The following is a 26,902-nucleotide window of genomic DNA, read 5'->3' as shown; positions in this document are numbered from 1 at the left end:
CAGTAAAAACTCTGCGGTACTATAGATTCATGTTTCAGGGAAACAAAATGTAGATATTTACAATTTCAATTTATAATTTATAATTATAGAATTGAATTAATATAGTGTCGGGAAAAGAATTCTGTCTGCGGAGCTTCAATTTTAACTCCTATTTTAGCACAGAATTTACACTTTAATTTGGGATCAGAACCATACCTAGGTATAAACTGGAGCGGAATCGAGCTCAGATCTCTCGCTCTTATAGTACATTCGTTAACTATAAATCCACTAGGGTCCCCTGCTGTTCCGCTGAAGAACTCGACAACAGTGTTCAACATAATTCAACTTTCTTTACATGGAAATAAGTGTTCCAATTAGTATTTGAGCTTTGGAAAACAAATCTGAACTTAGTTTTGGTCTCCCACCCTCCAATTCATCCTAATATTATTGCGCATTTCGGAATATATTTCAGCAAAGTTTCATTGAAGATAGGAACGTCGTTTTTAAGAATTAATCGAAGCCTTATCGTAGGTTCATGGTCATTATCTTTAGAATAGTGAGGCTTTCGCTTGGTGCCTCACACATATGAACGCTTCATAAATTCAAGGAATTTTCCGAAATTTTCCTTTAAAATTGTAAATTTTAATTTTGGCAACCCTATTGAGACTGCAGTGTCAGGTATCTGCACGAGATACTCTCAAAATATCCTACATGTCCTGGGTTATATATTTGCCAAATTGTTTTCAGAGATGATTACTAGTTACGAAGATCTCAGAAGTTTTCGGATCAAGGACAATGTTGTTTACATAAAATATGAATGTTCACGGAGAGAGGGGGGAAGAGAGGAGAAACGGCGAGTGATAGAAAGTGATGGAAGATATTTTTTATATATAAAATTGATAGCCTTATGTGTAAAATGGGTTGCATAACAATCTCAATTTAATTAAGAGTATGTACACTCATGTCCAAAATTATTGTCGCATGTCTATAAATATGTTGTTGTAGGAATATAAATTGACAACGAATTCGCCCGATATTCCTTATAATGTTAGTATGTGTATAATCGGCAAAGACATGTGTGTGGCAAATTTTATGTCGGAAGAGCAGTAAATAAGAACAATAAAAGGAAAATAAAACTTTCTTGTCCATTTAGCAACATTTCGCTTTACTCATTGTAATTTTTGTAGTTATAATTATTTTCCTATGAAATTTACAATAAAAATACATTTCCAGATTATACACATAGTATCAGTATTAAAAGTATCCTGCAAAAGCATTATTAAGTTATATTCTTACAGGAAGACAGTTATAGGTATGCGACAATCATTTTGGACATGAGTGTACATACCACTCGGATGAGAACACCTTATTATGATCACACGTTGGTCAGATGGTTTGAAAAAGATAAGCTTCCGTATTTGCAATCATTATTAAACGAAGATATACATGATAGTTCATGTACGATGTTTGTTTAAAATCACTATTACAACCTAACCTATTGTAAGTGGTTCTACAAACACAAGAAAAGCTGGCTATATCATTACTTAATGGTATCTCTAATTACGATGGTTCATAAAAAAGTGTAGAGTTTATGTAGTGCAATATAGAACTAGGCATATGTAAAAGAATAATTTGTTCATTATTTTAAGTTTTTATTCCTCCTGTGGGTGTCTGCGATAAGAAAAGAACTCTTCCTCATTTTCTATCATTCTTCCATGGACTTTTCTCTGTCTAAAGTCATATTTGCTGGGGCAAATATATAACCTACGACATGTAGGATTTTAAGGAATACTTTCCCTGTAGATATCTGACATGAGGCCCTGACAGAAGTACCTAAATTAAAATATTTCTTTTTAAAGGAAAGGTTCTAGGATTTTTCCGAATATCTTCAGAATTTATGGGTAGTTTCACATGTGCTTCATTCAAAACCCAGTATTATTCTGAGGATAATAATATACAAATCAGAAACCTATAGTAACTAGGGTACAACCAGAAGCAGCCTAAGTTCATTTCGTAGATTTTAAATTCTAGTAATATATTTCGACACTGAATTTTCCTACTTTCACACTTACAAATTATACTTCAATGAAATTTGGCAGAAATGTAGTTCGAAGTCTCACACTTGGGTTCCAGATTGCTAAAGATCTTATTTTCCTGTAAATTTCTCGAATTTTCTAGGATTTCCCCGAAATTATGTATCATTAACTACCATTAAAAACCAAGAATCATATACAAACTGTGAATTTAACCGCCTTTAGAAAACGTAATAATCAAGAAACTAATGCCATTGCTGGCATTATGCTTAAATTGGAAATCGCAGGATAAAGTTTAGATTCATTTCTAGGATCATAGAACCTATAAGAAACATCTAGTGTCATGCAAAATAATAATAATAATAATAATAATAATAATAATAATAATAATAATAATAATAATAATAATAATAATATCTGTCAATCAATATAATCAGTCAAATTTAGAGGAAATTTTGTGAGGAAAATCGGTAAGCGTTATTGATGTAAAAATATTATTAGAGAAGTGTGTTCATTACAAAATACAATTGTTTGATGCGATATTTAAGCAATGCAATACCGAAATGGTTGGCCACCTGGATGTCGAGTGGTCAAACTAAAAAAAAGAAATATACTGACGTTTTCATTCATTTCTATTCACGGGTATCTTGTTAAAACTATTTTAATAAACAGTAAATCATAAAATCAGATACTATACAGTTATTGTTTTGGTCGCAAACATAACTGAAATATGTATTATTCATGAGATATTGAACTTCAAATTTCACTCGAGAAATATTTCAATTCTGAAATTAGGGCACTTGGCATCCAACCGGTCCATTTTATTATGTTACTAAGGCACACTTACCATGAAGAGATACCAGTGAATGATTGTTATTAGTTACATGTGAATGAAAATAAAATATAACAATATAAGATAAATGCAAAACAGAGTTATGGTACGTATCCCACAGCTAGTAAATAAACCTGTCTTGAAAATAAATATCAATTAGAGTTCATAAGGGAATATAATAAATATATAAATTTGTGAGAATAAAGATAAATATTGTTGCAACTAAAAATAACAACAAGGACATATCAATGAGTGTGTTTAATCATTGTAAATAAACAAAAATATTGATAATGGGGAAATAAAAAGCAGATAAATTGCAGGAAGTAGAGCAATCGGAGAACTTCTTGTCGTCGATTAAGTATTATCATAAAAGTTAATATTTATTTACAAACATAATTCCAGATATAGATGAACGGCAGTTTCTACTGAAATATCTAGCCAAGAGATGATAACATAGTATAATAATAATAACAATAACTAACCATATCTATGTAATAACAAGAAATATTGACATGACACCACAGTGCAGAGTTATTGCAGCTTCAAAACTACAAGAAAGCCTATACAACAAAGAGTGTTGAACTATTAACAGCCTAGGATGTACTATATGAAAAAGATGTGTTGTTACGTGTTTGTCTGAATGGAATTAAGAAATAGAATTCTGACAGTAGCGTTTCGGATCTCAATTGGCCATGCGTGAATTTGTACAGACATTTGAGATCATTGATTTTACTACAAGTGTCAGGTAGTTGAATATTTAGTGTTCGTAGCAGTTCGTGGTTTTTCATTGCACGTATACGATGAACTCTGAAACATACTATTGCCAGGAAGAACTTTAAAACTGAGTTTAGCCGAGATATGTTTTTAGGAGCTACCACTGCCCAGATAGGTGAACAATATCTCATTTTAGGAGAAATTAGTACGTATATTGTAGAACTTTACTAGGGAAGAGAGGTCCGGTATTTCTGTTAATCTGTGCAGAAGACCTCAATTGCCTAGAAAACACATTTATTGCTTAGTGGTAGTATCTGTATGAACTGTAAAAGTTAGTTTTGTGTCAAAAGTAACTCCGAGATCTTCACGACTATTGGCGCTCGTGATGGGCGAACCATTTATGTTGTATGAAGTGTGTACAATATTTCCTTGCGAAAATAACATGGATCCACTCTTATCGGGTATTACTTTCAAGAGCCATGTTTTACAATAAAAGGAAAACTATCTACATGGTTTTGAAGTAGGTCGGAGTAAAATCATAATTTCGATTCTTTAATTCAAAGAATATCAACGTTCGGTGCTAGCTTATAACGATATTGTGTATTTTTAATATCATTACTTGTATTTTAACATCTTTACTTGCATTTACGGGCAATATGTGCTATTAAAATATGCACTAGACCGCTAAAAGAAGATGAAAGTATAAAAAAGAACTAGAATTGATTTTTTTCTGATATTATGATTGATGTTCTAATAATATGTGTTATTGGTCGTCATAGCAACGAGAAATATAAAATATATAAAAAGGATCCATCTTGTATAATATACATGCATGTTATTTAAAGGGTGTAAATGTTTCCTTCATTACGTATTATAATAAAAGGTAATATCAAGATGGAGTGTTTATGTGGATTTTGGTAAAATAGTAGACTAGATGTTAGACATATTCAAAGTGTGGGCTATAGTGTAACGCTATAAAATTAGACAAAGATAAGTGAATTGGTGTTTTGTGTTTTGGTGTTTTCCGCCACGGATTGCGTTACATATATTTTGGTGTTTTCCGCCTCAGGATTTCTGGAGATTTGTGAGAAGATAAGTAAACAATCTCCTAAATAACTAACTTTAGATTGATTTTAAGATTACGTAACAGTTTTATCAAGAAATATTTTCAGAAATATTAATATGAGTGTTCATGGGATTGAAAATACACCTGAAGTAAGTGGTAATATAGAAATAATATCCTAAAAGATAGCTGATCTTTTCGAACAACTTGCTCTGTCTCTGATTGAATAAATAAACCCGCTATTAGCACAAGAAATTGCGCAGATATTGAAGCAACCTTTACATCAAAATTCCGTAAACGTTTTGAAGCGAAAGTTAAGGATCAAAACAACGAGAATGCGGAGAACGATGGTTCTTTCCAAGACAATCAGCACGATTCCGGAATTAGTCTCAATATTCCATCCAGTGATAGTTTGCAGACAAACAGGGACTCACAGTGCTTTGATTCTGTTCCTGTTTTGCAAATCCTTGAAGCAAATGGAAACAAGAATTTATTTCTGATAATGTTGCGAGGCTAATCAGGGAAGGCAGCGACGAACATGATCGCAAGCGGAGAGATAAATTCCGAGGAAAGAGGACGAGGTACAGAGATGGAAGTCAAAATGATCGGCGAAGAGAAGATTGGATTGACAGAAAGAGAAAGAACTCAGACAAAAATTATCCGCCTGACAGCGATGCAGCTATTTCTAAGAAGCTGGACAGGATACATAGGATGACCAGAAGAAATCTTCATGGAACAGAAACTGTGGTAGGACAAATTACCGTGAATATTGTGGAAAGAATACAGATCTGTTAGGAGACACGACATTTCGCCACCAGCAAAACTAATGAGAACTGAACCTAATTTTACCGGTAAGGTAACCGAACCTAATCTTAGTAGCAACAGTAATAGTAATCGTACTATACTTAAGAAGCATGTAATCATTAGATCTAATTTCACTCGAATTGGATTTCGTAGAAATTTCCTACATGGCAAAACTTTTCAAAATAGAAAACAAAGTTTTGTAGAAGTAAATAACCCACAAGACTGTATTCCGGTTTATGTCTTTCAATGCAACTTAAATGAATTCGTTGATCATGTAACTTAATGTAGTGGCGTCCGAAAGAATATATTAAATTGATTCTTGTTTTATTTCATTGTAAATACCGTTATAATTTCGTTTGTTATTCGTACTTTATTTAAATTCTATACAATAATATAAATGTTTAATTAATTAGTACTAATGTAGATGAATATGAATAACACTTATCAAAGTTCTGATAACTATACTAATTTTTAATATGGTAAAAGTTCAGCGTATACAACCATATTTATATATCAAACAAACTACTCCTAAAATTTAGAGAATTAATGGTTGTGAAAATTGGTGAACTTTTGGGTTTACGTAATATTAATGAACTTAAGGTATGGCGTCCTTCAAAATATACTAAAAGTAAATGGATGCAGTTAGTTAAAATATTGGTTCCTTCTGAAGTTGTATCTAAAGTTAACATAAATGACATTTAACCTTTAAATTAATTCTTAATATGACAATTTCTTTATTTATGTTAGTTTCTGTTATGATGTTGATTATCTTGTTTTGTTCTAAACATTGTCGATATTTCGTATGTAATTTTGAATGTTGTTTGAATATATAATGTATTTGATCCTCCTTCATTTCAAAAGAATAATTATATGAATATCATAATAATAAGGTTTTCAAAATCTTAGTTATGCCTGAAAAAAATATATAGATTTAGTTAACTTCTAACTTACGATAAATATTAATGGCCTCGAAAGGACTTAAAATTAATGAACTTTTATACCGTATTTTTGAATGTACCTTCTACTTGCGTCTACGAATTGTATGAATATTTAAAATAAAATTAATTATGAGATTTAGAATAAATAAGAAAATGATATTAATATAAAGGAATATGATATATAATTATATGAAATATGAATTTATATGAAATATTATATGGAATTTTTATATATACGAGGGTCACTCAAAAACTTAATCAATATGTAATATCTAACGGTCCAGAATTCTTTTTTTATTTATTGTAAACAAAAAATTCCTATTGTTCGGGCGACATTACATAACGATATTGTATTTTTAATATCATTACTTGTATTTTTAACATCTTTACTTGTATTTACGGGCAATATGTGCTATTAAAATATGCACTAGCCAACTAAAAGAAGAACATGAAAGTATAAAAAAAGAACTAGAATCGATTTTCTTTCTGATATTATGATTGATGTTCTGTTAATATAATAGTCTGACGATATGTGTTATTGGTCGTCATAGCAACGAGAAATATAAGATATATAAAAAAGGATCAATCTTGTATTATACACATGCATGTTATTTAAAGGGTGTAAATGTTTCCTTCGTTACGTATTATAATAAAAGGTAATATCAAGATGGAGTGTTTATGTGGATTTTGGTAAAATAGTAGACTAGATGTTAGACATATTCAAAGTGTGGGCTATAGTGTAACGCTATAAAATTAGACAAAAATAAATCACTTTATATATTGGTGTTTTCCACCACGGATTGCGTTACAAGTTCGCAGGAAGAACATAACCTAAAGAATACTATATTTGATGTATGAAAAATATATGAACCTGAAATGACAGGAGTAAAATTAAGAAGTAAATCTTTTTTTCTAGAAATAGGAAGATGCTCTCGAACACTAAAGAGGCAGTCATGTATTAACATTGAAGGAAGGTGTACGCCGCTCGTATGGTAAATAAATGTGGCACATAGATACTTAATTGATGAACTTTTTGGAACGAGTTATTTATATATACCCACGTAAAAAGACTTATAGAAAATAAGATGGGAAGTAACAAAATGTTAATTCAAAATTAACTTATGATATTTGATAATTTAAGCTAATTCTGCAATCACAACATTATTATTCTGGATTTTTTTAAATTGCTTAATTGGTGAACTTTCTGGAACGAATTATCTAAAAGTAGTAATTGAAAGTTAGTAACTAATATATTATAAATAAAAAAACTGCTGGGATATATTTTTTTACTTTGGGTATTCAGGTATTCGAATAAGGTAATTAGATACATAAAAGAATTTGATACTGAAGAATCATTTAACATGTTATCTTGAATTTATCTCACGCTTGGTTGGTCATTCAGAAATTAATTTTACTTTTATTAGTAAATTGTTTTTGTAAAGAAGTTAACATCTCAATAGCTTACTCCACATCATTGTAAGATGTTGGCAAAAATAAAATTGTTTTTTTTATTAAAGTTTACATTTTTGGTCATAACCACGGTAATTTTTTTCTTGAAATATACATTATTTTACGAAAATGTTCACCATTAAAATAGCCTAGTAAAAGTATCAGCTACTGTTGTGTTATGAATAAACTGCTAAAAATATTTAAGATATGCCCTAGGAAAATCACACTACTCTGCATTGTTACCTATGAAATATTACAGTGTTATATTATAAACACCCTTGAACACCAATGTCTCATTTGAGATCTACCTACGTATGCCAGTAGGCACCATGTTCCACACTGAAACGAATAATGTATGAATAATGTACTACTGAAAGGAAATTGACGAATAATATATGCATCTGTTAGGTTGAAATTCTTGAAAGGCTATGGGCTTTCCCAAAATGAAGTTCGATTTATTCTGAATTTTTTCATCATCACTGTATTTGGTTATTTCTTTTCAGTTACTACACAAGGTGTTAGAATGGAATGTTAGTAAAATATCAATATTTTTCATTTATACTTATCATGATCCGTGTCATATTCGTACCTTGGAATAAAAGCAAATATCATAAGGTCAAACAAATTTTACCTTAAGATATATATATTCCTTTGGGGAATCCATGGTACAATTTGTACCAAACTGGTGTTTCATGGTACATTGCGTTATAACTCTCCTATTTGAGCTTTTTCCTCCGGGTTTTTTTGTTTTTCAAGTCCAGAGGCATTGCAGAAGACCTTACGTATGGTTTCACACCTTTCTGCGTCGAGACACAGGAGGTGATGACGTCATAATTCTAAAATATATATTTTATTTTATTATTTTTTGGCGGGTCTATGTTCATTATTTTTGGCGGGCTTATTTTTGCACGTAGAAGATTGAAATTTTGCACAAACATTTAGTCCACCGAGTAGTATTTACCAGATTTTTTTCATATTTCTGCGTTAAAACAGGGGGGATCCAGGGGGACAAAAAGTTGAAAAAAGGGATATTTTTGCCAAAAAGCCCTTTCTTCGGGATTTTCCCGCCTTGGATACATGATGCAGACACCTGGAGATAGCATTCCCCACTAATTTTTAAATATAAATTACAACTATAATGTAATCAGTATATAGAAGAAAGAGGAATGTAGAATTTCTTTCGATCAGTTAATTGGTGCTTTGCTATTAATAGATATTAATAGTATTACTTAGGTTCATATTGCTATAATAATTTATCAGTTTTTACTAAATATTATTATTATTAGTAGTAGTAGTATTAGTATTTGTTGTATTCCTTACATCTATTATATGATACATACAGGCTGCTGCTAAATAACACCACTTAACTACGGGAGGTAACTTCTTGTATCTAATGAGAAATGAAAGTCCTAATAAACCTACTTTCAAAGTTATAAACCGCCGAAAATACGAGAAATCGTTTTTTTTAAAAAAAACCCTAATTCGAAAACTAAGGAGCCTATTGCAAGCAGGTGAAGGTATTACATAAGAACTCTCTAAATATTCAGTACTAGAATTCTCCAGTATTAGAGCAACGGATTGTGTAGTAGAAGTTCGTGTGCGAGGATCCACATTTAAGTACAAATTTAGTATATTTTTCCCGGAGTTGTTGATGTTATTTTTCCGCAGAATGTATAAAATACAAATAGTACACATGCTTAACATACAATAATTGTTCAACAAATCTTAGGACAAACCTATCAGAAGATTATGAAATTAGATTAATTAATGTTAATTAAATGTTCATTCAGTAATGTTAAGTGAAATATTTTTTTAACAAATTATGCATATTACAAAAGATTGAATAGATGTCACTTGTTATACTACTTGTAAGTTCCAACTTGCTACAATTTCTTAATTTCTCTAATCATGAAGCATTATACATTGTTCTTTCGTAAAATAGTATTTATATGTGGGTTAATTGATTCCAGTATGCTTGCAAACTACAGATAGAATATTTCTGTATACCTAAACAAACATTGCACTTATATGATAGTAAATAGTTAACTTATATTTTAATTTCAATCAAGAGAAGGCATCTGGCCAAAGAGAAGGCATCACCTTCTACGGCCCGCCCATCGCAAGATGGTAGTGAAAGACAGAGAAAAGAAAGGATTTACATAGCTAGAAGTCTGACGTATGCACCAAAGCTCAAGGTATATTTTGTTTAGTTAGAGTACGTGATATATTGATGAAATGATTAACTTATGTTTTAATTTTTTTCAGTTTTTGTAAGCAATTTGAGTATGATTGTCATTTCAATCACAAAGTAATTGGTTTTTCGTATATGTTTTTATTAAATAGATGGTTTGTCCTGCTTTGTAACCCAGTACTGAGTTATAAATGAATAAGTTGTGCTAAATGATTTAGCATGCTGTGGAATATGTTGAAACTATGGAGTATTATTCGTAAATGAAGAAAGACAAATTAATATTTACCAAAAATTCTGTCTGGTATTTTACTATTTTTTTAAGTCCAAGAAGTTTTATTAGATTGATTCTAATGTTTCATCTCTTGATTTGAAATCTTTAGCATTTTACAATTCTTGTTAATATAAATTTTAAAAAATATTTTAATATATATTGAACTCTCTTTAACAAATTCAGCTTCAACATTAGCGCACGTTATTATGATTATTACCATTATGTTGCATTTCTTTCCTTATTAAAAATAAGACGAGACAGAATTTCCACTTTTACTTTTTGCAAAAATACTAACACGAATTCTATCAATAATGAAAATCTTAGTTTAAATTCATAATAGAATTTTGTTCTGAAATTAGCATTTATTTCTTCTTCAGAAACTCGTTGTAGTAGACGTAGATAAATTTCTTCGAACCGGTGCGAATAGTTTCTGTTCCTCTTACAAGGGAAGAGAGGGATATTATATATCGAAGTAGAAGATGGTTTATACACCAATTGAAAGCACTAATAACGCCTATTAAGAAACTGCAATAAAAATTTTCCGAATGCATATACTGTACGAGTTATATGAATATACAGGGTGTCCAGAAAGTCCGTTGCCACCCCTAGAAATCGCAAACGGTGAGACAGATGCCAAAACAGAAAACAAGTGTTTGACCATTTTAAAAGTACAACGTATCAAAGCAAAAAGTGTTGTCCCAGGGTCACCCACAGGGTCTCAGGCGTGGTCCAACTCAAAAATTGCAAATGGTAAGGGAGCCAAGTAGCATATCGTTGGAAAACTGTTGGGAAATGAAAGAATAAGGAAAAATCTGGACGCTCTTAAATTACCCTGTGCAAAATGGCGGCCGTTCAAAATGTCAAGAAAAATGTCAATGTATATTCTATGGTCACCCCCAAAAACAAGAAACGGTAAGGCAGATGTCAAAACAGGAAAATAACTGTGTCATTATTCCAAAAGTGTAATGATTGAAAGTAAAATTATTTGTCCCAGACGTGGTGATATTTAAAATGGCGGCCGGTCAAAATGTATATCCTCCTTTTGATGCTCCGAGCTCATTCGCTTTCCATTTTGCAATCGACAATTGTCATTGTGTGTCATTTTCACATATTCGCTGTTCCTGGTGCAAGAAAATTTTTGTTTGAATTATTTTATACTAGATAATCCAGACAACGGGCATAAGTACCGCTATTACACATTATATGGTACAACGATATTGTATATCTGACATCTGTGAATTACTTTCATTTCTAATTGTAGCTATTTTGAGCAACGGTACTTAAAAGTGCACAACATGTTGTGAAGAAGAAGAAGAAAAAGGTAGAATATATGTTGAGATAGATTGATGTTCATATAATGGTAGTTGTTATAACTAGAGATAGTTATTTGTTTAGTGTTGCTATGACAACAGAAAGATTATTATTCATGAGGTTTCGAGAATAAAAGTTAGTTGTTCTATATATTTGACGAGCCTAATTTCCAAGGTATGCAATTGTTAGTTTTTGGAATTAAGTGTAAAAATTAAGGTGCTGGATCGTGTTGACTACTCGAACTGTGGGCAATATATGTAACAAAAAGAATCTTAAATAACTTTACAATGGTAACTAGTCAGTTCTATACTCAAAGATGTCAAATATTATTTCTTTTCTTTATTTTTTAATTTGCTTTCATTTTGTTATATTTATTTATTTATTTGGACATTACTGAGCCCAAAGACAAAATCTCACAGTAATATATTTTCTTTCATTCCGTTGAGTACAAGAATGAAAGTGAAAACAAACTAAAAACCCGACTACAGAAAGAAGAACTAAAATGCAAGATGTTCGCACAGCTTCGAGACTTGTTCCTTCTTCTTTTATTTTCCAACAGCTTTCCAACGATATGCTACTTGACTCTCTTACCATTTGCAATTTTTGAGTTGGATCCCGCCTGGAACCTTGCGGGTGGCCCTGGAACAACACATTTTGTTCTGATACGGTGTACTTTTAAAATGCTCAAACACTTGTTGCGATTTCTAGGGTGGCAACGACTTTCTGGACATCCTGTATATTCATATAACTCGCACAGTATATGCGTTCGGAAAATTTTTATTACAGTTTTGTAATAGACGTCATTAGTGCTTTCGATTGGTGTATTAACAATCTTCCACTTCGATATATAATGTCCGTCTCTTCCCTTGTTAGAAATGATTTTCCATACTACGTACCAGAACATCTTGCCTACAGATGGTAATGTAGAGCTATCAAATATAAGAGCAAGGTTGAAGGGTTTGTTCACTATTACACCTAATACGTGTTCTTACATATTTAGCAAGAAATTTGTTCATTTTAACCAAACTGTTTACTATTAAGAAATACAGCAACTAAAAACTCTCCAGAAATACAAACATCGTCTGTTACTCAAGAAAAGATAAAGATGGTTCAATTCTCTAACTTCCAGTTATAGTATGTCGGTTTATTGCATTTTCCTTCCATATGAAAAATTGCTAGTTCTGAATATGAGAAATAACAACATTCTTAGGTGTGAGAAAATACATTTATCAAATGTGACTATAAATTGAATTATAACATTGTAGAAATATTTTTATGTAAACTACAGTAATAATTTCCTTGATTTCTTAAAGCAGTTCGAAATTTGGGAAGTTCAGAAAGCGTTAGATATAGTATTACACCACAAACTGAATGTTATGTACCTATCATAATTAAATAAGTTGAAAAGGTCTTCTTTATGATTACAGTAAAGTAGTCTAACCAAGTTCATTCTTTATGTTTTAGTTCGATCAAAAACACAAATTTAATTTATTTTCTGGTTTTAATTATACTTCCAGGAAGGAACATTATATTATATTTGAAACGTGCATCTCATTAGAAAGAACTATCACACACTAAAATAGAAAACAATGAAAATAAACATCAATAAAGTGCTTAATTTCCTTATCAATGATTTGAAGGAAAGTAAATGTTTGGAAATGAAAGGTTGAGCAGGAAAAGATCTCAACTCCTTACTTCTAAAAAAAATATTGTGTACAAAAATTGTCTCAAACTAGGCTAGTTTTTCATATAGAATTGTCTGAATTCAAAATATCGCAAGAAATTCGAAAACTTAGTATAAATATCGCCAAAACATTTTAAATGAAAGTTTAAAAATCAAATTTCACACTTCAAATCTTACAGGATTTTGAGTTATGAATAATATTCAAGCTATTACAGTAATTGCAACACCTCCAATTTTACACCGTTTCCAGAAACTTCCAAAGAGGTAGCTTACGTCATAAATCCAATGTACTATCCAAATTTCAAATTTCTAGCATAAACATTCCGGCTTAGGCGTTGGCCAGTTAGTCGCTCAGAACTTCTCTTAAATAAAGAGATTGAACTGCTTCTAGCGCATATATAACATAAGCTGACTATAATGGTTTAGACTATAAATATATATTTGATTACCAACGTTGTCGTTTTTGTTAAAAAAAAATATATAAAAATATATATCTTTCCCACCGAATTGTAAAAGAAACTTCGACAAATTGAGGAAAAATAAGATAATACCTGTATATGATGAAACAAAAGATTTAGTATTGTTTATGAATTTAATGTTTCAAATTAATCATTATGAGTGAAAACAAGATAATATGGAAATACAATTGAATCAAGTCTAAATTACTGAAGAACAATTTATCCTACATTAATTCCATATTGAGTTTCTTATGTAAAATGCAGTAGTTAGTATCAACGCATTTTAGCCAACGAACATCATTAACTTTAAAAAGAAAATCCTTATTAAGTCTTTCAAAACAAAGAATGTGATTAACAAATACAACGAAGCAATTTAAATGAAATTAATTCAATGAGAAAATGAAAGAGAGAAACATTCAGAAAACGCACAGACACGATGTAGCCTACAATAAATCCATTTAACATGTTTTCAAAAGATTCTTCGTTCGTCTTTTTTTAAAAATAGAATTTATTTTCCATTATTATTAATGAACATAAACAATACCTTGAGATTTAAGGTTTCATTTTCTTTCTTCCGTTATTAAAATATAAGCATCACATATAGAATATATTTTGAATAAGACTTAAATTGATTTTTATAAGAATTATACTAAGTAAATGTATAATTTAAATTCGGTTTTAACAATAGCCTTCTAAATTTTGGTTTCCCAATGTAGAGGTGGGGACCTCGAGAAGGGTCGCTAGAGAAATACATGGCGTTATCGAAAGGAGGTAAAAATATATGTGTAATTAGGATCTAGCAGAGGAAAAATATTTTAAAATAATATTTTGATTTTATTTTATTTTGACAGAGGTGGTTATGATTACTGTTAACTAGAGCAAAAAATATTTTTAAAAAACTTTTAAGCTATTATAGAATAGTTTAAAAACACAAATAAAAGAGGAATAAAATTGGTGAAAAAGTGCATATCAGAATACAAGGTAAATACAAATACTACAAAAAACTTCATATTAGACTAAAATACAATTTTAAATGAAGATTTTATATATTCATTCATCACTGTAAGCAATAAGCAGCAATAATCTGTGAACTTACTACAAACTGGAATTTATTTATGGGGTCGCTGGCAGAAGGATGTGATAAAAGGAAATGAAATATCTGCGAGAACCCGTAATAAACTTTACATTCTTTCGATTTGAGTAATGCTATTTTATATTCAATTTTCTAATGATATTGTTATAAACTGTAAATATTGCGTATAATAATCTGCAATAAAATAGGGTTTTTCAGAAAAGACTTGACAAGCTTCGCAACGTTTAGAAAGCATAGTATTATCCGATTATAACAATGTATTCATGATTTTAATCTATAACTATCGACAAACCTGCCATGTATACAATTATTACTTTTGCAAAACGTTTTTGGTCAAATCACGAAAACCGCAAAAATGGAGTTAACAACTTCTTCCCTCTAGCCTTGAAATATATTAACATAGTATTATTTTGAGATTAAAATGAGGAGAAGATATGAATCTATAATCAATATATTGATTTGACAGCTAGAAACATTGTAAATTCTTTATATCTAAACAAAACAGCACATTTTCTTCCTGTTTAGATCATGAATAGCTTCTTTATAATTCAAGTGATTCAACAACTTCATAAGAATAGTTAGTCAAAATACAATATTCTGCAGTTCTGCTGAGAATTGACCTAGAGACCATGTGCTCAAGAAAAGTACTTTAATTATCCGAATTTAAGAAAGCGCACATTTTGTAATAATTATCAGTGAAACATATTTTATAATTTCGAGAATTTTATAAGTACATTTCTATCAGTATCGTTAGTGACGGAAAGACAAATTTGATTAGTCAGTAACTATAAACTCTACACACGGAAGTACTTTACGTAATTAAATTTTGAACAACGAATGTTTTCATTAACACAACTTTTGTTATTACATATATTTATAAATTGCTAATAATTTTTAAATTAAATTTTTTACCAAAAAACAGCAAATAGCACGTAGAAAAACTAAGATAAAAATGCCATATAAATCGAGTCTAGTGCTGGCTTGTGATATGAAGATTTTAACTACAATTAAACAATGGGGCACAGTCATCTATGTTACGGCGTTTACCTCTGGCGTGTTTGAGATTCTTGATTCGATCCCATCTTATCTGAGTTTTTGGTGGACAATATAGTGTCTGTAAGTTTTCTCGAGGTTATCAAGTTTCCTCCTATATTCACATTCCGTCAATTCTTTTCCTAACCATCTTTTTTTATTGATCATCAATGTAATTTAGCCTATAAGTTACCTAATTGCGACGTGAAACTGAAAGGTTTCATTTTTTGTTTATAATTGAAGAAATATGTACATATTTTTCTTTTACAACATCTATATATTTAGAAGAATTTTCTGTATTGTTTAGTTTATAACAATAAATATTTGTTATTTTTCAAACTTGTTTGTTATCTTATATTTTTGTAATGAGCAAATTTAATTAAACCACATTGTAATCAGATCTAGAACAACGTAGTTTTGCTTAGCACAAACGTTTGTTGGAATCAATTAACCCTGGTATGCAAAAAAAATTTCTGGGATATTGAAAATGAAATAAACATTATTAATATCAATTTGTTAAAACTCTAATTACTTACTCTAATTTATACCATTAATATTGGTATTTTTTATCTCATGAGATATGAAACGGTGCTCATTGTTGTAGACTACAATATTTAATTCTTAAAACATACGAAAGACAGCTGCCACCTTACCCAGTGCTGCTACACAAAACCTGTACTGGAGGCTAGAAGTACTCTTATTCCAGATGTACGCGCTACGTTAGTCTTCCCGGTGGTGCTTCCTTAACGCTTACGTTTGCCATAGCGTCTCGTATATATTCAGTTGACTTACTTTATTTTTTCCGAGTTAATCAAATGAATTACAGAATATTTACGACTAGTAAGGATGTAAAAATGGTAAGCTGTCTAATGTAAATCTAATAATTATAGATAGAAGGTAGATATATGAAATTTTAGAAAAGTAAAATATCTAATACTAAATGTTATTAATCTCTGACTACGTATATAGTTATAAAATTTGCTACTAATGTTGAAAAGTAACACATAATGATAAGTTAACAATGCTAGTAATCATTCAACATTTTTTTTGTAAAAATTTTTGTCATATTAGTACTGAATGTTATATATAGTAAGCTTCTTACTTAAAATAGTATGTTAGCATGGGAAACTACAACTTCAACTAAATATTTTGCATTATTAAATACATAAGAATGAGAAGCAAATCAATATATTACGAAATCGCTTGGGAAGACCAATTGCCTAACGAATTGTATCTGTATCTATATCTATATTTCTCTCTCTCTCTCTCTCTCTCTCTCTCTCTATATATATATATATATATATATATATATATATATATATATAATTTACAATTTGAAATTGATATGTAAAATATAAACTATAATATCTTTTATCACTTTCGTTGATTTTATGGACTCTCAGTGGTCCTTATTTCGATCTCAGTGGGTGTGCTATTTTTGGATAAAAAATGTAAGTAGTCCTTCATGTCAAAGGTTAAGCAGTAGGTATGATTTCATAATAGCCTTAGTGCAAAAAGAAAGGAAATGTTAAAATTGTATCAATTACATGGACCTCAATGGTTCAATGATATTAAAATTCAATCAATCATATGAACTTCAATGATTCAATAATGTTTCTAAAGCAATAGTTATTCCAAAAGATAGAAATAGCGATTAGTGTAATTTAATATAGTTTCGGTCTTCATTTTCCTGTAATATTAAAGTAAATTTGAAGTTCAAACAACATATAATTTTGTTTGATATGCGTTGTATAGATGAAGATTCACGTATTTTAAAATACAGGAATAGAGAACAGTTGAATTAGTTCTTAGAACATGTACGTAGAATATGTTTCTTAGATACGTTGTGTATGTATTCAAAGTATTATAGAGAGGTATATATATGACAATGTTTTCCCAATATCATGGTGTCATATTATTTTTTTAAAAAAAGTGTCTCAAGTAAAGTAAAAAATATATGTCCTGTCTCCGGGACGATTTTATTTCAATACATCGATAATGAAAGGCTTCTCCTACCTTGTTAACTGCCATCCTCATGAAATCTCGTGTGGGTTGGTGTGACTGGAGTCCAGGTGGGGTGAGCCTCCAGCTGTAAGAACTGGAAAAGGCTCCCATGGACGCCAGTAATAAGTGGTGGTTTTTTGGGGGGGGAGAGAGAAAACTAGCTGGAAAACTGGATTGCTCCAGCAGCTATTTTTCCAGATTGAGGCGACATTAGTTACGTGCAACTGGAATCTCCAGTTAAACACACAAAAGAAAACACGTGATTTACGAGTTTTTTCTTTTCTATCGTACAGTTCTCTTATATAGAGAGCATAGGGTGCTTAGTTTTCGTTGTATGCAGTACGGTTGTTGTAACATTACGCTGAGAAAAGAAGTCTAATTCTAGCAAAATAGTTTTTCTCCTTTCTTATTTTTCTTTTCGTTCCTCTTTCTTCATCTATATCTCGAGTCTCCTTTTCATCTTATTCTCTTTTTTTCTTCTTTCGTTAGATATTGTACGGCTATTTCATAATTCAAAATCATCCGCTACTTCTTCCCTTTGTACACGTCATTCAAAAGAAACAGGTCCTAGACATGTAAGATTAATATATCCTCTACATTTCTGTTCATATGTCCAAAGTGTCTGGAAGCCTTTTCTTGATATATATATATTTTTTTTTAACTTGAAACATGTGCGTTTTCTTCATTATAAAGTTAATTTGTTATTTCAGAATTAAACTTAAACTGATCCGATTTTTTTTAAATGACAATGAAATGTATTTCGTTTATCCCATTACTTCTCTTGTCCATAAGTTTAAAGTGCCTAATTGTTTCACCTTTTCGTTATTTTCTCGTTTATAAATGTATAACATCCCTTCCCACAGCTGATATCGTAGGAGACTTTAACTTACGAGAAACATATGCACATTCAAAAAGGAAATTAACTACTACTATCAAACTAATATCCCTTTACTCCTCTACCGTTACCCTTTTACCATTCTTTAGCCCTTTACTGTAACGAGGTTTGGTATTAGTTTATTTTATATCTTTACTTTTGGACAATTACATATCATCATATAGAATATTACTCAATGATCAAATCTTTCTCAATGTTAGTTCTGTCTTTGGACGATGTTTAAAAATAAGTATTGGAATAAAACAAATCTATCTATATATTTATATCTATCTATCAATCTATCTATCTATCTATATCTATATCTATCTATCAATCAGGCGAGTCAATCGTTCGAAATAACGTTTTTAATATAAGTACCTATCACGGACTGATCTCTTAATATGTCACTTTGATTAAAATTTGAATCGTATAGTGGAGAGAGGGTTCAAAAGTTAGGTCAATAGTTGAGTATCTCTCTCTTTCTCTCTCTCTTCAACTTAAGAAGGCAAACTTCCATATACAAAATAAATAGACAGTGCCTCAGTTTTTCAAAAATTCCGCACCTCAGAGGAAAATGAAGGGGACTATTTCTATAATATCCCTCTCAATTTATAAAACTAATCCGAATATACCTTTGAAATTTTGTCCAGAAACTTATTATTTCCGAGTAAAGAAGGGAGAAAAATGAATTGAAATCATTCAGTGTAACGTCCCACGATTATGATCTTTAGGCTAAGGGAGACGAATGACTATAACAAATGAATGATTATGGACGAGTTGGAGGAATGAGAATGTGGAAGGAAATGGGATAATCCCGAGAAAAACCTCTTACATTGTGTTGTACACCACAAACTTAGTTGGCCGGGGATCGAACTAGGAATAGCACGTATCTGAGCCACCAACCCCTCCTCCCATTTGAAGAAGAGGATTTTCAGTTAATTGCAAAATAATGTACCAGTCATTTAAGATTTGTGAATTGAGGTATGGTTTCCAAGAATATTTTTACAGGTTAAAGTTAGAGGGGAAGGAATCCCGGTTCTCCAGACGATTTCCTCCCCTCCCAAAGGGAAATCGAAACAAGTCTTTTGCTTTTCCCTTAGTATGTAAAAAGACCGGTCCACCGAAGAAATTCATACCTCCCCCCCGCCAAGAGCAAACTTGCTGGTTACACCGTTAATTGAAATATTTTTGATCCGTTCAATATCATTATATTTGAAGACTAATATCTCATACGTGTCTTACTTTGAACCTTATTTTCTATTATGTGCCCATTATAGCACTAATGTATTTTATTCTACAGAAGGAAAGTGATCATGGTTACCCGAAAGGGGGAGCAGGGATTTCAGGCCCCCTTTCCTTACGAAAACTACTTAAGATTTTCTTAATACATATAAAAATATACAAACGGAATATAGCGACCAGGGAGATGGGTACCCCTAAAAATATTCCTTTGGGCGCCCATGAAAGTGATGTTTTAGCAGTTCAGTAATAACCAAGACTTTAAAATAAGTATAGTATTTTTTTCTCAAACACGGACAAACCTGACTTAAAATTCTGGTTACTTAATTTACAGAAAGTGATAACTAACTTTCGTAGAACGAAACGGAAAAATATCACTAGATTGTAACGTAATACATTGTTCTCTCTGAAGATAAAAGAAAAAAGAAAATTAGTTAACCTTATTGTCATTCGAAAATAAGCTTTTTGTGCAACTGAAAGCGTTTAAAATAAATGCGTTTATGATTTAAGTAGCATTGTCTATATTCCCTATAACAAGAACTTTTTTTTTTTAAAAAAAAAAAGTGTTTTTTTTGTCTCGCACAAATGTGAGAAGCTTTATTTAATCGTGATATAGCGATTTTAATACTATGAACTCTTCTCTAATTCGACGTCATTGTTGTGAAAAATTAATTGAAATAAACAGACAAAATGAGAGAAAGAGAGAAAGGGAAGAGAAAAATAAATTTTAACAAAAAAAAAGAAAATAAATAAAAATGAAAAACCCATGATATTGATAATCTGCCGACGAGAACTACACATGTAGGTCAATTTTTCCAATGACGACAGAGAATTAAAAAAAAAAAAGTAGTGGAATGAATTAGAGGGCGGAGGGGGAAGGGGAGTAGAAAATAACGAAATCGGAACTTGGAAACATTGATTAAATACAGGAGCTGCAACTAAATTTACTGGTTGAGATTGGTTAACGTAAATTGGGAGGCAGGGAAAGGGGAGGTAGAGGGGGTCTGTGTTTGAAGGGGGGGCTCTCTGAACTGTAATTGGCATGAAATATGAAATGAAAATACATAAACGGAATTCAAACTGATCGACACCGAGTCGTAATGTGACATCGCGCGGGTGACCAGGTGTATACATAACATTGGTATCTGTGTGTATATATCTATGTATACATATGTGTGTATACACACAGTACTCTTGTGAGTTTAAAAGGGCATGAACATCAATGGTGATAAAATCTTGATCGTTGCCAATCAGTTGCAGTACAATAGGCGAGCGCAGTGGACTGCATCATGACATCATCGGTCTCTGGAATGAACAAGGGTCGTGTTGTCGAGTTTAAGCCAGTCGATACGGGCCCGCAATACAAGCTGTCAGTGATTCCACGGTGATTTTGTAATACACCATTACATAACATTAGGCTTTTCCGTTTTGTAACATTTGGTTTCAAGGTAAGGAACATTTTGTTTCACCTTTGTCCTATATTACATTTAAATAACAAATCTCCATCTTAATGTTAATAATAAAATTTTTATTTCCTTTATTTATAAATGTTTCTAGTTCAACTTAATTATAATATGATAAGTATTATTTTAAACAAGGCAGATATTGTAGGCTAAGAAAAAATGTCTGAGAATACGGGAATAAGTAATAATTCGTTAATTTCATTATACATATCTTTATTTTATTTTTTTATCATTACACCTTTCATATTACATTATTAATTATTTATTTGTTACTGATCAGGCTAATATTCTTAATTTCAATTTCAAATTCCTGTTTGATGTTGCTGATATTAATTTTCTATATTAAAATCCACCTCTTGTTCAATTTACTTCCATCTCACCATCATATGCATACTTAACTTAGCAGGTATCCAAAGGCATTCACATACATAGCTATATCTAAATGTGTGTGTCTAGTCTCAAGTTGGTCGTTTCTTCTTTGATAGAGGTAAATATTGAATTACGTAACATCTCTGTCTCTCTATATATACATACATATTCGGCCAATTGCAAAACGGTTTTGAATAACAAAGCGATTACTAATGACTGGTTTCTTTTTGGGAGGAACGAAGAAAATATTGGAATGTTTCACGTTGAGGAGCGAGAGGTAGAAGGTAGGGGTTTGGAAGAAGAAAGATAAAAAAACGTGCATACGCATTGGTGCGTTAATCCAATAAGAATCTTGCACGCACTGAGAATCCCAAGTGGACGTCCCTGATGGTAAAAAGTGGAGGTATAGAGAGAGAAAAAAAGTAGGAAGTATCGACCCTCACTTTTTTCTAAATTTGCCCCTTTCTCCCGTCTCATCCCGCGCGTCTTTTCCTACACCACCAGCACCACAAAATCCTTTTTCCCCTCTAACCCTCTCCCACGATACCTTTGTCAACCCTTAATGTCATTCTTTCGGAAGGTCTGGCTAACAGGGGTAAGGTAGGGTGAAGTGGGGTTGAAAAAAATAAGAAAACAGAAAACGGTACGTAGCGTGTATATAAAACGACGAGGAAAAACTGCTTAACTCCCATCCAGAACAAATCAGATCTCTCGGAATCTCTCATGTGACTACGCAAAGAATTTCATTGGGCGCAGGTATAAGAGTACAAATAAAAAAAATCCATACGACACATTTTATCTTAATGTGTAAGGGGGTGGTTGGTAATGGAGGGGGGATTGTGTAGTAGGTGGAGATGAAGTGGTACAGAAGTGCAAATAGGAAAGCTTTGAATAGACGTAGAGTTCGGTTGTTTTCTTAACTCTCTAGATGACTGGAATTGATTATTATTCTGCATGCAGCATTCTTCACAAATCAATGGAACCCGTCCCGTCTGAAAGTATTTGGGTAGAGAGGAAAAAAAAAAAACGCTTCCTCGCCAACATGTTTTTGCTCTTCACATCTTTACAATGAAAAATGACTCAAGCACAACTAACTTCGAACGTAAAATGCCCATCTTGCTCAATAATAACTACCATTTGGACTATAAAAAATATCTAACGGAAATATAACTCAAATACGAGATTCTCCGAGAGAATTCATCGCGTTCTAAATATTGGAGATTTCTTTGTATAAATAAAAAAATATAAAGGATCCAAACATAGTGAGCAATTTCAAAATGTTACTTTTCTTCTCTAATGAAGATTGATAACAATGTGCATATGTACTTCAGCTGGTGTAATTATTGATATGGTTTTCTTATCAAATTTCGACGTTATACAGTCAGACATCAATATCAACTTAGTTACCAAGAACGGTATGCTTTTTTTTTTCTTGTCAGGAAAACCGCATTAACATTTCCAAATGTATAGAGTATTTTCTCATTCTTATCGAAGTTTTTTTTTCTTTTTAAGCTTATCACATGCTATAGTTATGCAGTGATAATATTACATCAAAATTCTTATTAAATTGCCTTCAAATTTCTTATTATTCATATTAATTTATGCATCTAATTAATTCCATTTAAATGTTTAATCTACTTAGATATGGTTTGAAATTTATTTATAAATTTATCACTAGTACACTCACACTTGGTTAATAAATATCAAGCGATGATATTCATAATTAACGAAAATACTGTAATTGATCATATTAATGAAACCAGTCTCGTAGTATAAGTCATAGTAGTGATTGTTTTTGAACTTACTGGAAACATTAGTCGGTCAATTTACTCTACTTTTAACTTATGTTGCGACAAGATCGAGAAATGAAGTGCACAAGTAAGAAACTTCAAAATCTACTTTGAAATAACATTTCAAAAGCTCAAATATTTCACTTAACCTCTAAGTTTCATGTTTCTGTTCAACATCGACGATATATAAGATATGGAACTACAATGTAAGAATCCGAATTATCATAATATCTTCAATGATCACCAACCAGAAATCGAACCCATGACTACATATATCAAATGCGCACACTCTAACCTTTAGACAAACAGTAGTGTGTTCCCCTTCATGCGAAAAGGAATAGATAATTATCGAAATTGAATGGTTGTGGTCGGATTGGCGCAACGATAGTGCACTAGGAACTGGGAGCCCAGGAACTCAATAAATTTTGTGGACGGGATTAGGAATGGCCGGAATCCCAAATGGCCGGAATCTCAAACGGCCGGAATCGAACTACGGATTCCTTGCACCAGAGATGAGTTCTGTATCATTTCGCTACCATGTTTTACTTTAATAAAAATTGAAACTAGCTATATTTTGCTTTCTACAATTGATGTTTCATGAGAAACATTAGAAGATGATTAAGGAGCAAAGATTCAGAAATATAGGCATTATAAAGTCTCAGGAAAATTATATATAGAAATTTCTGTTTTCTCCAAAGTGCAATTATTGAATTTCAATGTTTCCTATTCGTTTTCTTGTCTCACTTCTTTTTATGAATGGAATCCGCGGTGGGTAAGTGGTAGAGAGTTCATCTCTGGTGCATGGGGTCCCTCGTTTAATCTCATCTCGCGTCAAGTGATCTTTGTGGTTGACAAACACCGTGTATGTGAGCTTTCTCGGGGTTTTCTCGTTTCTTCTCATTATATTCGTTCCACCATTATACTCATTTTCCATCATCATCACTTCCTTTAGCTTAGCCGCCATAACGTGGGACGTAAAACTGAACGTCTTTCTTTTTTTCAATGATTTTTGGAGGACGTAAATTGTATAATCCTTGTATTTTCCTCTTTATAATATAAAAATACGTGACTCTGTGACTAACTCGAATTTTTAGTAGTACAAAGTTAACCGAATAGGTGTCGCTAATTACATTGATTTAGGCCAATAGTTGTTGCTAGCGTGCAGACAATTTAATTTGTTTATTGAAAACTATTATGACGTCTTAATAGCAACTTAAAGACTCCATCCTTTCTATTTAATTATTTCAAAAAAATACAAAAACCATATTTAGATTGAGCATTAATATTGTGTGTTTCTATAGCAATAATCGTAAAATATAGATGCAGTATTTCGTTTCAAATTAGGTTGTGTTATTTTAGTTTCGTTATTTCAAAATGGATAGTGACACTAGGAAGCGTTATTGTGCTCTGCTGTTTATTACTAACAATTGCTTTAAACATATTTAGATTTCAGCATTAACATTTGTGTAAATGCTTGTTAGTTGATGGACAAACTAAAAGAAGTTATACTATAAAGAATTAGAAAACTTGAAATAGCTCAATTTGAAATAACATACAGCAAGACGAAGGCTTGAGGACAACAATATCTTAATGATAATTATCAATGTATTCCTCCATCTTAGTTTCATAGTCTCCAGTTTTTCATACACTTTTTCTATGCCATTCTGTCAGGACATAACTAGGAAGACCATTAAGACAAAAGAGTGGCCTTCACAGTTCATTTTTATCTTTCATTGGAAGAAATATATCAAAACTAAATATGTCAGAAACTTGAGTAGAGACATAAGTTAATAGCTAGAATTCGTAGATAAGTGAAATTATGAATATCATATACATGAGAATTGTGTAATTTATTAGATGGGCATTTACTTGAATATATTAATTTATCATCCATTGAATTCAAACCGCACTAACGTTGTATAAAGTTAAGATGATATTCCGTCACGAGAGTATCTCTTAATTGAGAGAAGATAAAGTAATGAATATTTTCTGTGATGATATTGAGATTGTTTAGTATTCTCAATGTTTTTTAGTGAGTTGGTTTGATTTAATATTATTTTATATTAATACATTTCGGAAAGACTATGCTCCGGGAATATTGACGGTCAAAAGACACACAAAATTCAACATCTGCAATCGATAAATTAAATTATTTATATGAAATAGCATTTTACATTGCTTCAATTAAAGCTTCTCCTCGAATTCTCGACTAAGAAGGGTTTTGCACTCAACTAAACGTTGAACGTTTTACACAATAAAAACAACTGTTCGAGAGCATGAATACAGCCTATTTTAACAAAACAAGTGGGAATGAATATAGCACACATTCTACAAAATTTAGCGAGAGGTTAACATATTTGATTAGGGCTAATAGTGGGGAATTGATCATGTTGCAAAAAATTTAACCAGTATATGAAAGTCCGTCAATGTTCAAAATTAAAGACTAGGGGATGATTTGAGCCTCAAGTCACCCCAATGAGTTCTTAGTAAGACATTTAAGAGTACTAATAATATTACTTTGGCTCTAACCCAATTTTGCTTCGAAACTTGATTTTTAACTTGTTTTTGAATATGTTTGAAATATTTATTTTTAACAATATGTTTTAACATATTATAATTTTTGCCTAATTATTTTACATTTAGAATTTAACAAAAAAGAAATTTATAAACGGACATACATAATATAAAAATGTAAATTAAATGACAAACAAAAGAACATAAAATAAATTAGACATGCAAAACATTAAAAGAAATATCCTCAACCTGTCATAGATAAAAAGTTAACCGAAATATACAAAATGATGTACAAAGAATCAATACATTACATAATATACGAAATTCCAGGCAACAATGTGCTGTGCAATGTGATATTACTTACATGAGTAATATTCAAATAAAACAATTCTCCCTTAAATAATATGGCTAGTGTATTCATAAGTACATTTCGATAGTGTCACTGCGATAATGTCCTTAGCTCACTTAATAACAAAAGTATCAGACGGTGTACTCATCTATGTAACAGATTTTATTAGTAAGATGATATGGAGAAAATTCCACAAAGTCTCATCGCATTACATTTTGTTAAGAATGTTGTTTTAAGAATGTTTTTCTTTTTTTACTCTGAAAATATAAATATTCAATGGAGTGGTCCTGTGTTCCATTTCCTATGAAACATAGGCAATGCGGTATTGAACCATCTTCAGGAGTAAAGTGGGAGATTATTTGAATTAAGAGGAAGTGAACTACGGTCAAGAAAAGTTTAAACAATAGCGATATTGATCAATGTGCTGACCATATGTGGCATCTTGCCT

General features: G+C 31.3%; 1 protein-coding gene and 1 long non-coding RNA gene across 33 annotated transcripts in view; one reads left to right on the top strand and one right to left on the bottom strand.

Annotated features, from left to right (window-relative positions):
• The window catches only part of LOC145664338 (uncharacterized), a 117,522-nt gene extending 99,561 nt beyond the window's left edge, over nt 1–17,961 (bottom strand). Inside the window, exon 1 of the long non-coding RNA XR_014127388.1 lies at nt 17,869–17,961. This is a non-coding gene — a long non-coding RNA (uncharacterized LOC145664338). The remainder of the gene's footprint in view (nt 1–17,868) is intronic.
• Nucleotides 1–26,902, top strand: part of LOC145664324 (uncharacterized) — a 1,583,153-nt gene that overhangs the window by 627,385 nt on the left and 928,866 nt on the right. For 3 of the 32 annotated variants that reach the window (XM_081730928.1, XM_081730914.1, XM_081730918.1), the window contains exon 1: nt 16,551–16,709. The exons of 25 other annotated variants lie outside the window; for them this stretch is intronic. The gene's annotated coding sequence lies outside the window, so the exon portion shown is untranslated. Of the gene's footprint in view, nt 1–16,550; nt 16,710–20,841; nt 21,418–26,902 lie in introns of those variants that run through there. 4 more of the 32 variants (XM_081730916.1, XM_081730921.1, XM_081730913.1 and 1 more) reach the window with 4 other exon arrangements.

Source organism: Thermobia domestica, chromosome 11, assembly GCF_964235325.1.
Source record: "Thermobia domestica chromosome 11, izTheDome1.hap1.1, whole genome shotgun sequence".
Classification (NCBI taxonomy): Eukaryota; Metazoa; Arthropoda; class Insecta; order Zygentoma; family Lepismatidae; genus Thermobia; species Thermobia domestica.
Note: the sequence above shows the minus strand (reverse complement) of the source record. Positions and strands in the feature narration are given on the sequence as shown.